Genomic DNA, 10,251 nt, shown 5'->3' on the forward strand with positions numbered 1-10,251 from the left:
ATATCAAATGTCTATGATGGGAGAGTTGAAATTCTTCTTAGGTCTTCAAATTCGTCAACAACGCAATGGCATATTCATATCTCAAGAGAAATACCTCAAGGATGTACTGAGGAAATTCGGCATGCAAGATTGCAAAGGCGTCAAAATTCCTATGCCCACAAATGGCCATCTATGCACTGATGAAAATGGTATCGACTTCGATCATAAGGTATACCGCTCCATGATTGGCTCCTTATTGTACTTACTTGCATCTAGGCCAGATATAATGCTTAGTGTTTGCATGTGTGCCTGATTTCAAGCTACACCGAAGTAATCACACCATAAGGTTGTGAAGAATATTCTTCGATATCTAGCTCACACACCAACACTTGGATTATGGTACCTGTCGGTGTCAAAACCGGCGGATCTCGGGTAGGGGGTCCCGAACTATGCGTCTAAGCGGATGATAACAGGAGGCAGGGGACACGATGTTTTACCCAGGTTCGGGCCCTCTTGATGGAGGTAAAACATATGTCCTGCTTGATTAATATTGATGATATGGGTAGTACAAGAGTAGATCTACCACGAGATCAAAGAGGCTAAACCCTAGAAGCTAGCCTATGGTATGATTGTTTTTCCGTCCTACGGACTAAAACCTCCGGTTTATATAGACATCGGAGAGGGCTAGGGTTACACAGAGTCGGTTACAATGGTAGGAGATCTACATATCCGTATCGCCAAGCTTGCCTTCCACGGCAAGGAAAGTCCCTTCCGGACACGGGACGAAGTCTTCAATCTTGTATCTTCATAGTCCAGGATTTCAGCCGAAGGTATAGTCCGGTTATCCAGACACCCCCTAATCCAGGACTCCCTCAGTAGCCCCTGAACCAGGCTTCAATGACGATGAGTCCGGCGCGCAGATTGTCTTCGGCATTGCAAGGCGGGTTCCTCCTCCAAGTACTTCATTGAAGATTTTGAACACAAAGGTAGTGTCCAGCTCTGGAAAATAAGTTTCCACATATTGCCATAGAGAGAATAATATTTACACAAATCTAATCTGCTGATGTATTCCATAGCATGACATCACACCATGGCCAAGTCTTTATTCGAATCGTTTTACTGTCCCACCTCAGCGCGTTTAGCGAGGCGGTTTCCTTGGCACGTCTTGTCAAAGCAGAGATCGTGTCCCCTTATTCCGGGATTCTCATCAATACGGATGTGGGTAACCCAACCGCGCCATTGATTACGGTGTTTGGGAGATAAGCGAGTTTCACCAGGATGGTGGGGACGCATAGTAGCGTCCACCCATATAAGGGGATAAGGATCCACCTTTTCATCCACGCCTTCTTCCTCCTTTGCCTATCCATTTCCGCGCACTCGAGCTCCAGCGCCCAAGTCCGCACACCCCACCTCAACCTTCTCCAGCCTTGTCCGGAGTGGGAGGCAAGTGGATGGTCTCCTCCGTCACGGAGGGACACATCAAAAAATTGAGGAAGGTCGGATACTTGTCTAACGACATTGCGCACCGGCTTCCCGAAGAGGGGCAGCTCATCCCCACCCCTAGGCCCCATGAGAGGGTGGTGTTCCTCCCCAATTTCCTCCGCGGACTGGGCTTCCCTCTCCACCCATTTGTCCGGGGGCTCATGTTCTACTATGGCCTGGATTTCCACGATTTGGCCCCAAACTTTGTCCTCAATATCTCGGCGTTTATCGTCGTGTGCAAGGCTTTCTTCCGCATCCGCCCCCATTTCGGCCTATGGCTCAAGACTTTCAATGTCAAGCCGAAGGTGGTCCGCGGAACCCAGGCGGAGTGTGGAGGCGCCATGGTGGGCAAGATGCCCAACGTCCTATGGCTCGAGGGCTCCTTCGTGGAGTCCCTAAAGGGGTGGCAATCGGGGTGGTTTTACATCACCGAGCCGCGCGACCCTGAATGGGTCGCAGCCCCCGAGTTCCGATCCGGACCCCCTATGCGGCTCACCTCCTGGAAAGAGATGGGCCTGTCGTGGGGTAAAGAAGGAGAGCTTACCGGACTCCAAACATGCGTCCAAACCCTGGTAGACAAGAAGCTCAAACTTGTCAACGTAGTCCAGGTTATGTTCATCTGACGGATCCTCCCGTGTCAACAACGGGCTTTCGACATGTGGGAGTTCGACCCGGCAAAGCACCAAACTCTGAGCAGGTTCTTCAACACGACGTACGAATATGCCTGGAAGGTGCTTTTCAAGGGCGCCGAGGCCCCCGCATCTGCTACCGAGGATCGCGGATTCAGCACGCAGCATCATGCTCGTGCGGTGAGCTGTTTTTACCTTTTACATGGTATTAGTTTTTCATAGTTTGACTCCATGCGGGATCTAAGTTCCCTTACCTTTGACAGGATTGGCAGGAGATGTTCGGATAGATCAATTGTCCGTCTCCTTTGCCCGAAGGCCCAGCGGACGCTCGCTTGGCGAAGCTGCTGGTTCCGGCACCCTATGTGGTCCCGGAGAAGAAGGTCAAGAAGAAGGCCACAGGTACTCGAAAGAGTGCCCGACGCCTGGAGGTGTCGGTTTCATCATCCGACGACTCCAAGACGCACTCCTCCCATGAAGATGAGGAGGAGGAAGAAGAGACCTCTCCCCCTCTAGCGGGGGAAGGGAAGAAAAGGAAGGCTGCCCCAACTGGGGAGGCCGAAGTGTCCAAGAAGGGGAAAACCCTTCCTCCGGACTACTCCACCAACACCAACGACGGCGAAGAGGAGTGGCCACTCAGGGCCAAGCCCCTAGCAAAATTGTAAGTATCCAGATACCAGAGTGATTCATAGTATTCCTCCATTGCACAGCTTTTCCTTACGTCGAACGTGTTTATGCAGTCCACTCAAAGACCGGATCGACGTGTCGTCGAGCAGTTCCCTAGATTCGTCGGATGTGAATTCGCTTCGGACAGCTACCTCCCCCACCCTACGGACGACGCCGAGGTAGCGTCCCAACAGGTTCCAAGCCAGGAGGAGGTGGTCCTGGGGGTGCCGCAAAGCGACCTCCCGGACTCCAGGTGTAAAGGGGATAGAACCCCCAAGGGCTCCAAGTCCGGCCTTGAGCCAGACACCGCACCGAAACCTTCAACAGTTCCGGACTCCGGTAGGCAGCCTCCTTCCAAGAGGAGCAAGCCTACCGAGCCGGCGACCTCCGTCCAATCGGAGGCACCGGACAATTTGCTGGAGGTGCTTAACGGCGCCTCAATCGCCGAGGACCACCGCACTATTATGAGTGCGGTGATCCAGAAGGTTCAGTCCGCCAAGAGCGGACTGACTGAAGCCTGTGCTAGCCTTCTAACAGGCATTAACGTAAGTGAAGAATATGTAAAAATATTACCGCATAGACAGTAGCCCCTGATGCTCTGTTCGGGGTTCGGAAAGAAAAGCCGAATAGAGATCTAATAACATTCACAGGAGTCTAACATAATCAAGTCAAATATGCGTATGCAGGCTTCACTGATGGCCTCCGTCGCACTGACTCCGGAGGTGGATACGCTGAAGCAAAACCTCGCGCGGTCCGAGAACGAGCTTGGCCATGCCAAGAGGCAACTCGAGGAGAAGGAAGGTAAGTAATACCTTGCGCAAGTATATAGAGAAGATGTGGTTGCAAAAAATGACAGGATCAACGTGCTATTATAGGGGCCACGACCGAGGTGGCAACCCTTAAGCAAGCGTTGTCCGAGGCCGAAAACAAAGTGGCCGCGGAGCGCACAAAGAGAGGGAAGCAGGAGGCGCGGGTGGAGGAGGTGCAGAAAGAGCTCCAGGCTCTCGTGAAAAAACACGAGAGTTTGGAGCTTGACTCAAAGACGCAAGCGTCCGAGCTTGCGGCAGCCCTGAAAAGCGCGAAGTCTGCCAAGGCCGAAGCCCAGAAAGCCCTCCAAGAAATTGAAGCGACGAAGAAGATAGTGGCAGGTAAGGCATTCATTATGCATAGAAAGCACGTGAAAGTGAATTACTTGTTACAAACCCGAGTCCAGAGCTCTCCAGGAGCATTCGCAGATTTGCCCCGCAGTGCGTCTGATGCCGCCGCCTACTACCGCCGAGGAGGGGAGCTTGATGGAGAAGGTGTTCTTGTCTCAGTATGCTGAGGCCGGACACCTGGTGCCTTTGAGCGACCAGCTGAAGCAAATGGTCGAGCTCCACAAGGTGGCCGAACAGGCCATAAACGGCTTCATAGTTCGGCATTGGCCTGGGGAGGCTCTGCCTGGGAGCTACTTCGGGCTAGTGAGGCGGCTGGTGGATGCCTGTCCATGGCTTGAAGTAATCACGCGCTCCGTCTGCATCGAAGGTGCCCGTAGGGCGCTTGCCCGTGCTAAAGTGCACTGGGGCAAGATGGATGCGGAGAAGCTGGTGAAGGACGGGCTGCCGCTGGGCAAGGAGCATCGCGTCCCGGAAGCGTATTATGAGGGCGTCCTAAAGGGTGCCCACCGTATAGCGGATGAATGCTCCAAAGATGTTACATTTTTGAGTAAACTCGCATTTGTGATCCTGTACGCTGAAAACATGTTCATATGCGCTAAGCAACGCTTTTGAATTTAAAATATTACCTTCAGTGCGGCCGTTTATCAAATTTGAGAGATGGCGAGTTGTCGGCTTCTGCCCCCATGCCACGAGTGCTGGGGTGTTCGGGATAAACGTGAGCGCTCTTTTTCCCATTCTTGGGTCCTTTGAGGGAGGCGCTCAACACAACGAACAAGGCAATCGGACTATAATGCTTGAACACTCTCACTTAGCCATAGAATTCTATTATTTTAAATTTCGGCGAAGCCCCTAGTGTTCGGAAGACCGAGTTTGGGGCGCTATCCACGCCTAGGCCGGACAAAGCCGACTCCTCGCTCTAAGCGGCATAAGTCTTTAGGGACTCGAAAACCTCTCGAACAGCGACCAGCTCTCGCCTCATCATTACGGTCAGTTTTAGCTTTCTCTACTGAGGTGCTTAGCCCAGCTCAACTGGGGCACAATCGCAGTAGTTCTCCTAGTGCTACCTTAGCCGATATAACGAAACGTAAGGTACCAAAACATAGGAGCCGGGCAAACCCAACTATTGACCCAAGACATGATTCGGAGCCGATGCATATAATGCTATAAGTTTGGGGTGCCGCACTTGTGAAAGTGTTCGGACTTCTCACACCGTATTGTTGGGTACTTAAGCCCCTGGCGTATTGGCCGTACCAAAGTGTACGGGTGCAACATGTCATTAATGAACATATATTCGTAAAAAAGAGTAATGCAATAATAGACGGAAGCTATGCATTGTTTATTTAAAAAAGCCGCGATCAAAGCAGAACGATACAAATAGTGCAATATGAAAAAGATGAGACTATTTAACATGTCCTTTCCAGGGGCGACCTGCGGAATGGTATTTGAAACAGGTATACTGCTTGTTATAGAGACCATCTTAGAGTTCCATAGTGTGGCGTAGCTTTCTACTTCCCTGGTTGTATCGTTTGTGCGGCAATTGTACTGCTGGACAAGCCTTCCGAAGAATGGAGTCCTGAAAATAAGAGAAAATTAAGAAATCGGCAGCCCCTAGTGCGGTTTAAGCCGCGTTTCGGGCGTGCCGTGATGGTGCCCCTCCCCCTGTGCCCATGGTATTTCCAGAGCGTAGTTATGTACGCGCAACACTGGTTTCGCAAGTTTGCGAGGGCTGGGGTTGGGGCCGCATTGCTATGCTTGCTCGGAACGTGCCAGGCGGTCTTGTTGTAGGTTACTCCGGGCGCGCTTGACGGTGTCTAGACGTTTAATCGCCGGACTGGAGAATTGCCTTGAGAGGCTGCTTTGTACTTCCGCTGCGATAGCTGCCGTATGCTCGTTCGTTCGGAGAGAGCGTTCGGTGTTTCCATTGACCGTGATGACTCCTCGAGGGCCTGGCATCTTGAGCTTGAGGTATGCGTAGTGCAGCACCACATTGAATTTAGCAAATGTGGTTCGCCCGAGCAGTGCGTGATAGCCACTGCGGAACAAGACTATGTCGAAGATTAACTCCTCGCTTCGGAAATTATCCGGAGATCCGAAGACCACTTCAAGTGTAACTGAGCCTGTACAGTTGGCCTCTACACCTGGTACGACGCCTTTAAAGGTCGTTTTAGTGGGTTTAATCCTCGAGGGATCGATGCGCATTTTCCGCACTGTATCCTGGTAAAGCAGGTTCAGGCTGCTGCCGCCGTCCATAAGGACTCTAGTGAGGTGAAATCCGTCAATAATTGGGTCTAGAACCAATGCGGCGAATCCGCCATGACGGATGCTAGTGGGGTGGTCCCTTTGATCAAAAGTGATCGGGCAGGAAGACCATGGGTTGAACTTTGGGGCGACTGGCTCCATTGCGTATACATCCCTTAGCGCACGCTTCCGCTCCCTCTTGGGGACGTGGGTTGCGTATATCATGTTCACCATCCGCACTTGTGGGGGAAAACCTTTCTGTCTACTGTTGTTCGGTGGCCGGGGCTCCTCCTCGTCATCGCTATGCAGCCCCTTGTCTCTGCTTTCGGCATTTAACTTGCCTGCCTGCTTGAACACCCAACAATCCTTGTTGTTGTGATTGGCTGGTTTTTCGGGGGTGCCATGTATCTGGCATGAGCGGTCGAGTATTCGGTCCAAACTGGACGGGCCCGGAGTATTTCTTTTGAATGGATTTTTCTGCTGACCGGGTTTAGAGCCTCTGAATCTGGCATTAACTGCCGTATCCTCAGTATTGTCGCCGTTAATGCGGCGCTTTTGCTTGTTGCGACACGACCTGCCACTGCTGTCCTTGGTATCCGAATTACCAGGGTTCTTGGTCATGTTATTGCTGCAGGCTAGCCAGCTATCTTCTCCCGCGCAAAAGCGGGTCATAAGTGTCGTGAGGGCTGCCATAGATTTCGGCTTTTCCTATCCTAGGTGCCGTGCAAGCCACTCGTCGCGGATGTTATGCTTGAAGGCTGCTAGGGCCTCTGCGTCCGGACAGTCGACAATTTGATTTTTCTTGGTTAGGAACCATGTCCAGAATTGTCTGGCCGATTCCTATGGCTGCTGAATTATGTGTCTTAGGTCATCGGCGTCTGGAGGTCACACATAAGTGCCCTGGAAATTGTCGAGGAATGCGGCTTCTAGGTCCTCCCAACAACCAATTGATTCTGCTGGCAAGTTGTTAAGCCAATGCCGAGCTGGTCCTTTAAGCTTGAGTGGGAGGTATTTGATGGCGTGTAGGTCATCACCGCGGGCCATGTGGATATGAAGGAGATAGTCCTTGATCCATACCACAGGATCTGTTGTGCCATCGTATGATTCGATGTTCAGGTGTTTGAAACCCTCGGGGATTTGATGATCCATTACTTCATATGTGAAGTATAGTGGGTGTGCGGCGCCTCTGTATTGGGCTATATCACGACATAGCTCAAACGAGCTTTGTCTACTGTGTTCGGCCTGGCCGGATTTACTGTATCCGGCGTGACGAGTACCGTCTCGTGCCGTGGGGAGCCCACGCGATCCGTAGATCGATCTTGTTTGCCTTGCCTTGTCCTCCAATATATCTTGCAGGTCTGGCACATTTTCCCATGCCTTGGTATTTTTTGAGCGGCGCCGGGGTGCGGCTTGAGTGGAGGGCCGAGAGGCCTCTCTGTCGCGGCAACGGGGTGGCTGGTCGACCGCATCATGCACTAGTGATGTAGGTTTAGGTGCTTCCTCCTCTAATTGGGGTAGCAACTTGCGCTTTGGGTAGCTCTTGGAGGGGCGTTCGAGTTCATAATCTTCGGCCGCAAGGACTTCAGTCCATCTCTCGGCTAGCAAAACTTGATCAGCTCTAAGCTGTTGCTGTTTTTTCTTGAGGCTACTCGTCGTGGCCATAAGCCTGTGTTTGAAATGCTTTTGTTCGACGGGATCCTCCGTCATGAAAAATTCGTCGTCGTCGAGGCTTGCCTCGTCTTCGGAGGGAGGTATGTAATTATCGTCCTCGACCTCTTTGTCTGACGCTCTCTCATGAGGGTTGGCTTCTCCATCCTCCTGTGCTGAATCTTGTTGGAGGTGGTTGTCTTCGGCACTGTCTGGGGTGTTATTATCTCCCGTGCCGGAATCACCGTTTTTGCTTTGGCAGGATTTAGAGCGGCGCCGCTGATGCCGACACTTAGGCTGCTTCTTGGAGGGGTCATCCTCCGCTGTTCCATCGCCATTGCCTTCTTTTGGGGTGTCCACCATGTATATATCATACAACGAGGTGGCTTTCCAGTGCCCTATAGGCGCTGGTTCTTGATCGTCTCCTGCATCGGCGTCCATACCGTCGATGTCTTCGGAGTCGAAGTCGAGCATGTCGGTTAAATCATCGACAGTGGATACGAAGTGGGTGGTGGGTGGGCTTTGAATTTCTTCATCATCCGCATCCCAACCCTGCTGACCATAGTCCGGACAGGGCTCTCCTGACACGGAGAGAGACTTTAGTGAATTCAGAATATCACCAAAAAGCGAGTGCTGAAAGATGTCTGCGGCGGTGAACTCCATGATCAGCGCCCAATCGGGTTCGATCGGTAGGGGCGCGGAGGGCTCGGAGTCTGGAAAGGAGTCCGGCTCCTTGGAGTCACGGGCTTTGCAGAGAGTAGGGCTGGTGTTCGGCTCAATCACCATAGAGATTGCAGCCCCCGAGGCGATGTCTAACCACCCATCCTCGATTGGTGTGATCGGCTACGAGCTAGGGGTCGGAGCGGACACAGGTGCGGCCTCCAGGGCACTGTTCGGCGAAGGAGCTAGATCATGCCCATCGTGACAGTGCGGCGCGCTCGGCTGTGGCTCGAATCCGTCGAAGATCAAGTCTTCGTGGATGTCGGCCGTGTAGTTCAAACTTCCAAATCTGACCTGATGGCCAGGGGCGTAGCTTTCGATCTGCTCCAGATGACCAAGCGAATTGGCCCACAGTGCAAAGCCGCCGAATACGAAGATCTGTCCGGGGAGAGAAGTCTCACCCTGGGTTGCATCGCTGTTGATGATCGGAGAAGCCATCGGGCCTAAAAGTGACGACACAGAGGAACTCTCAATGAAAGCACCAATGTCAGTGTCAAAACCGGCGGATCTCGGGTAGGGGGTCCCGAACTGTGCGTCTAGGAGGATGGTAACAGGAGGCAGGGGAGATGATGTTTTACCCAGGTTCGGTCCCTCTTGATGGAGGTAAAACCCTACGTCCTGCTTGATTAATATTGATGATATGGGTAGTACAAGAGTAGATCTACCACGAGATCAAAGAGGCTAAACCCTAGAAGCTAGCCTATGGTATGATTGTTTTTCCGTCCTACGGACGAAAACCCTCTGGTTTATATAGACACCGGAGAGGGCTAGGGTTACACAGAGTCGGTTACAATGGTAGGAGATCTACATATCCGTATCGCCAAGCTTGCCTTCCACGCCAAGGAAAGTCCCTTCCGGACACGGGACGAAGTCTTCAATCTTGTATCTTCATAGTCCAGGAGTCCGGCCGAAGGTGTAGTCCAGCTATCCGGACACCCCCTAATCCAGGACTCCCTCAGTACCCCAAGGGCTCGGCTTTTGATCTCATTGGATATTCTGACTCTGACTATGCTGGTGATCGTGTGGATCGCAAGTCAACATCTGGTACATGTCATTTCCTCGGACGATCTTTAGTATGTTGGTCCTCAAAGAAACAGAACTGTGTATCACTATCTACTGTTGAAGCTGAGTATATTGCTGCTGGTTCTTGCTGTGCTCAATTGCTATGGATGAAGAAAACTCTCAAGGACTACGACGTCAACATGAAGAATGTGCCTCTCTACTGTGACAATGAGAGTTCCATCAAGATTGCTCACAACCCAGTTCAGCACTCGAAGACAAAGCACATTCAGATTCGTCATCATTTTCTTCATGTGTTGAAGGGCGACATTTCTATTGAGCATGTGAAGACTGAAGAACAGCTAGCCGATATCTTCACAAAGCCCTTGGATGAGAAGAGATTTAGCAAGTTGCAGTGTGAGCTAAATATTCTAGAATCTTCGAATGTTCTTTGAAAAGGACACTCATCCTAACACTTATGCAAAATGGATGACTTAGATGTGCAACACATGAAGAAACGTTTTTCTTCAATCAATGAAGAATAACACTCTTAGTGTGAAGAAATTAACGTAGAATTTGATTCTCAGAACCCTACGATAATTGTACGCGGTGTCTGAAATCATCATTCTTATACGGTGGGTCACGCCACCACCAAAAGTTGAAATTCCTCAATTGTTCATATTCTTCAACTTTGCATTGTCTTCACTGTTTCCGTCGTTTTTCTTCATTGGCTATAA

The 10,251-nt window shown here is 51.3% G+C and overlaps 1 pseudogene; it reads left to right on the forward strand.

Annotated features, from left to right (window-relative positions):
- The first annotated feature begins 1,412 nt into the window (after nt 1–1,412).
- LOC119299345 overlaps nt 1,413–10,251 on the forward strand; it is a 36,693-nt pseudogene continuing 27,854 nt past the window's right edge.

The sequence above is a fragment of the Triticum dicoccoides genome, chromosome 5A, assembly GCF_002162155.2.
Source record: "Triticum dicoccoides isolate Atlit2015 ecotype Zavitan chromosome 5A, WEW_v2.0, whole genome shotgun sequence".
Lineage (NCBI taxonomy): Eukaryota > Viridiplantae > Streptophyta > Magnoliopsida > Poales > Poaceae > Triticum > Triticum dicoccoides.